At 41.6% G+C, this 5,705-nt stretch overlaps 1 long non-coding RNA gene across 1 annotated transcript; it reads left to right on the top strand.

The window, feature by feature from the left end:
- Positions 1-944: 944 nt before the first annotated feature.
- On the top strand, positions 945-1,739 carry LOC141816320 (uncharacterized). Its single transcript, XR_012600675.1, has 2 exons — positions 945-1,004; positions 1,290-1,739. It is a non-coding gene; the product is annotated as an uncharacterized LOC141816320 (long non-coding RNA).
- The last annotated feature ends 3,966 nt before the right edge of the window (positions 1,740-5,705 follow it).

Genomic DNA, 5,705 nt, shown 5'->3' with positions numbered 1-5,705 from the left:
AGCAAAAATAATATTTTAATATAATATATTTTATATGTAATAATTTAAAATTTTAAAATTTACTAAATAAAATGTATATTTTTATTGCAAAAAATATAGTCATTGATAAGTCAATCTTATGCGAGACAAAAATCTAATGTCATCCATATATATATTTTTAAAGTACTATTTATTATTCTCTTAAATTATTATTATAGGTGCTATCAAATTGTATTTTTTCTAAGAGTTATCAAATTGCATTATAGAATTACATATTACATTTTATGAAATTATATTCTAAGTGCTACCATATTACTATTAAATTTGTGTATGAACAAAAGGATACTCTTTTATCATCGAATCATTCATAAAGAGAATGCTAGTCTTAACTTAGTTTGTGTCAATATTTATCATTGCTACAAGTTCTTTAGCCTTATTATTATTATTATTATTATTTTCTTCTTTTTCAGGCTCGTAAATGTCTATTTAGTTGCGACAAACATCTAGTTGACAAAGAAATTTCTTAGGACAGGAGCCTTTTCTATTTTATTCGATGAAATTAATCAACACACATAGAAAACAAATATTAGTTTTAAAAATAAACAAACTTCATCATAAACAACTAACGAAGAGCCTTTAGGGGAAAAAAAAATCCATTAGGCGAAATCATTTATAGAGCTATATATCAAAGATTTTGGTTAGACCAAGGGAATATTTTCTTAAAGTGGTTTGGCCCTTAACATGGTTCTAACAGTTAATTAAAATGTTTGATAAATTTATAATTAAGGCTGTTTGAACAATATTTCGATACTTCAAAAATTCATATAAAAAATTAAGTAGTGATAGAATATTAATATTAAATATAGACTTAGATCAATTTCACATGGGCATATTAAGTAGTGATAGAATATTAATTCAAATTTGAATGCACTTTACTGTGCTACATTGTGGTGTTTTTTTGTACCAGGCGAGGCTGCAAGTCAAACAAGGAGTACTTATCTATGATAAAAGGCATCAATATACAGGTCTTTGGAAACAATGACAATTTCTTTCATCGATTTCTTCTCTTTTATCGAGATTAATTGTTTGGTGGCATCAATCGCCTATTTAAATTTGAGAGTGACTCTGATGACTGAATCAATCAGTTTAGCTTGATTGATACCTCTACCTGTTTGCAGGGGCGGATTGCTAAGCCCTCGCCAGGATCGCCACCTGTTTGCCCCTGGCTGACCCTCGCCAGCCGCCAGGATCCACGGTGTGGCCTCTGACCGCTGTTTGAGTCGACTTCCATCCATTTTGCCCCCTCTCAGGTACATTAGATGCTATCAGCAAAATGATGCGATATGAAGGCGTTTCGGGTCTTTACAAAGGAATGGGCACAAAGATCATCCAGAGTGTATTTGCTGCAGCAGTTCTGTTTATGGTTAAGGAGGAGCTGGTGAGAGCAGCCCGGGTTCTAGTAACGGGCAAGCTCAGACTGATCAAGTCCAAGTCGAAACCTTCATAACTGTATTCTTTTTTTTCCTGGTTTCACTTCCCATTTAAATTATCTTAGAAATTGAAAGTCATATGAGTTGGAATAGCAAAGTAGCTCATCAGAACTCTTGCAGGAAATAGCCAGGTTTGTGATGGTCTTGTATAATTCGTGGATCGTGTTCACGGAGGACTAAATTGTCGATTGATTCGAATACATTGGTTTATATAGACTCCAGTTGCATTGCGATTTAATGCATTTTCCAGATTTTTGCTTGTTTGCTGAACTATTAGTTTCCTTTAGAATCTGAAACGCAACAGCAGGAAAATTTTTATCTGTGATTTCGTCCAAATGTTTATCGATGGATCAGAAGACACCATCAGACTCTCAAGAGCTTCTTCTGGAGGCTGAACGTGACACATCCTGTTTGGAAGATTGAACGACATCCTTCGGTTCATTCCTACACTACAATAGGGTTCATCAATAGTGTCGAGCTGTTTCTTGGTTTTTCCATGAGCCTCGCCATGTCCATCTCTGTGTTGATAGAAGAATTGAAATGTGCGAGCTACGTTGATCGCAACTCTTTTTAGATACTCCTCAAGTGAAGTCGTAGTAGCATCATAATCTCTATTGATACATCCAATTGGGCTTGATTAGTTCCTTGATTTGTCGAAGAGCCACCACAGCTTCCGAAACATGCAGCTAGCACTGAATAGATTTTGGCACATCGATCGCCTCTCTCAATTTCATCCTATAAATCACAAATAACAACAGATCGATTTGACTTGATAAAAAATCTTTATTAATGTTCCGGCTCCTTACCGACGATAGTCACACCACCGGACAATAGGAGGCCGCGTCAACTTGCAATTCCACGTCGACGAGAGGGGCCTGAAGAGACAACAACTGAACGCACGGATCAGCGGGGCGCCGGAGAGTCCCGGCGTGGCCACTCCGACGCTCAAGTCAGGCAACGAGCAAAGAAGTGTGTATTCTGGAAAAATTCAGAGAGTTCATTGTCATACCTGTGGAGTTTATATAGGGGTGGCGGGGCGATATTTTAGGATCTCGGCACCTGTGATTGGCTATCGATCTGCTATTGATGTAGTAAGGATAATCTCCGAGGGTTTTTGGTTATCTAATGGCTCGGCTTTGTAGATCTTCATCTGACGGTTCTGCCCGCGCGAGGTGTTTTCCTTGGATGATTGGGATTAGGCTGGGCCAAGTAAGGGACTTGGTCTATATTCTCCTTCTCGTAGATGAGCTGTCAATTTCGGTGAGAAGGTTGACGTGGTACTTTGTTGATATACATTCCGCAGACGGATGTCGGGAGTGGCCGGATTGGGGAGGCGCGCCTAGGAGGCATGTGTACTGGTGGCCTTACTTTAGTTGGGAGATCTCCGCAGAGTTGTCTGGCAGTCCTGGCTGGGGTCTTGCCCAGAGGTGGGCGTGTGCAGCCAGGACTGTTAGGATATGATACCCTGATCCCATCGTGAGGTGGGTCTACAAGGTTAGGACCTTGCCTTGAGGCAGACATGTGATGCTGGTACCTTGCCTTGAGGTAGGCGTGTGATGCTTTATCTTGAAAAGACCTTGAGGTAGGCGTGTGATGTTGGTACCTTATCTTGAGGTAGGCACGCGATTACCTTGTCTTTTGAGGTAGGCACGCGATATAAGCCTGTGATGCCGGTAACATTTCTTTTATATAAACATTTATGAAATAAGAAATCATGTTTTGGTCAAATGATTGCAATAGGGTATTTTGCAATAAAGTCCTCTTAATTCACATTGTAGATAACTTGGTGTCTGTGAGACACAGAAGACCATGATTATCAGTCCCTTGTGAATTATAAACTAAGGCTCACAACCAAGATGGCCATGGACAACCCATCGGGAACGGTTGTAGTGTAATTCGGTGACTGTCTGTCTTGACTGTAGAATTACACTAGTGCACTTTGTGTGTATTGAGTAGGACCATTGAGGTTGTTCAATTTACTCTGACTCACAAATTGAACAAGACCTCTGTTATTATAGATTATGCACTCTTAATCCCGATGTAATAAATGAGCACCTATAGGTAGTAAATTATTGCTTTGATTTACCAAAGGGTGAGATCTTTCCGTCAGATCAATTATTCTCGGTAAGTTGGGTGATGTTACTATCTATACGGTGTGCCATTAATTATAGAAGGAATCCGTGTCCCAGTAGGGCTGATGATGTCCCCTTGGAGAGCTCATAAGGATTGTCAAGTCAAATCTTGCAAGTGGACTTTGGTCCGGCTGACAATAAGGTTGAGTGGTACTATTCAAGGTCTTAGATGTCGATTATTGAGTTGTCAGTGAACTCAGATAATTGACGGACATACGATATCTTAAACACGGGGAGCAATGCATAAAATAATAAGAAGGAACCCATAATGTAATATGGGGATTGGATTGGTAGTGCAACAATGATCCTCTAGTGGAATGGATCGTTGTTGATGGATGTAGGTGTGTATTCGGGGTTGAATACGGGATCCGAAACCCATCAGAAGGCCAGATCCAATACCTCCTCGAGGTCCCCGCTGTAGCCTAAAGACATCTTCAAAAGGATGCAATCAATCGGATGAGATTAGTTCTCAGCCGTCGGATGAGATTGAATCTCGACCGTTGGATGAGATTAGTTCTCGACCGTAGGATGAGTTAATGGATGAGATCAGCTTGTATCCGTGGGATTAGATCAAGTTGCATCCATTGGATCGAAATAAATAAAAAGGATTAAAAGAGAATAGATTAGAACCGTTGGATGAGATTAAGTCGTCTCCGATGGACGAGATCTATCCGGTTCGGTTTTAATTCTCTTTGGAAGGAAGAACCGGTTCACGAGGTGAACCAGACATGGTTCAATGAACCACACGCCCAAGAGAAGTGATCATGGCCATTGGATTGATGAGATCAAGTTATATTAAACAAGATTATATCGTAACCGTTAGATGAGATTAAGTTGCATCCGATGGATGAGATCTCTTCGGTTCAGGTTTATTTTCTTTTTAATATAATTAATTCATGGAAATAAATCAATAATGGCCGGCCACTTATAGATAAAGTTGGAAATAATTCTTTTAATTATTTCCGAAAAGATCTAACGGCTAGAAACCAAGCAAGCTAAATCCAAGGGCCTAGACTTAAGATGTTTATATAATTTGGAAATAATTCATGGAATTAATTCAAATTGGAATAATTCTTAAGAATTGGCAAGGGGTGCTTGGTCTTGGGCGTAATGCTATAAAAGGAGGAGGTAGTGGGCGGCAACAAGATGATCAAGAGGAATAGGAGAAAGCTAGGTTTCCGAAACTTCCTTCTTTCCTTTGTGCCGCCGCCCACCTATTCTTCTTCTTCCCTTTTCCTTTTTTTTCCCCTTCTTCCACCGCCACTTCCCTTCCTCTCTAAGGTGGCCGAACCTCCCATTCAAGGTGGTGGCCGGATCCAAGCAAGGAGACGAGACAAGGTGAAGTTGCTGCGAGAAGAAGAAAGGAGATCCAAAGCTTCTGTAACGACCCGGCCCCTCGGCCCCTTGGGCGGCCCAACTGGCGGCTCCTTGGCGGTCCCTTGGGCGGCCCAACTGGCGGCCCAACTGGCAACCCCTTATGTCGTCAACCGACGACCCTCGGCCGTGCCGTTACTCACTAGGTCTTTCCACCCCTGGCCAGTGGATTTTTGCCTTCCCCAGGATTCGAACTCTAGACCTTCAGGTTAAGTACTAGAGTTTATGAATCCTGGTAGCCAAGTGAGAAGCGCTCACTTGGCTACCAGGATTCATAAACTCTAGTACTTAACCTGGAGGTCTAGAGTTCGAATCCTGGGGAAGGCAAAAATCCACTGGCCAGGGGTGGAAAGACTTAGTGAGTAACGGCACGGCCGAGGGTCGTCGGTCGACGACATAAGGGGTCGCCAGTTGGGCCGCCAGTTGGGCCGCCAGTTGGGCCGCCCAAGGGACTGCCAAGGAGCCGCCAGTTGGGCCGCCCAAGGGGCCGAGGGGCCGGGTCGTTACAATAAAAGGCGCCTTTTTATGAATCCTGGTAGCCAAGTGAGCGCTAAATTGTCACGCCCCGAGAGACGACCGTCCGAAAAATTTCGGCAGCATCTCCCCAGTAACTATGACAATTCCCTGGATACATACATATATAATAAAGGCCCACACGGCCTATCCATAACAGACTATGGATTTATACAAAGAAATAAAAACAAATATGACCCACACGGTCACTCAACAC

The sequence above is a fragment of the Curcuma longa genome, unplaced genomic scaffold (assembly GCF_044706935.1).
Source record: "Curcuma longa cultivar G26 ecotype Majalengka, Jawa Barat unplaced genomic scaffold, ITB_CL_G26_1.1 contig_16037, whole genome shotgun sequence".
Classification (NCBI taxonomy): Eukaryota; Viridiplantae; Streptophyta; class Magnoliopsida; order Zingiberales; family Zingiberaceae; genus Curcuma; species Curcuma longa.
This window is presented reverse-complemented; position numbering and strand designations above follow the sequence as displayed.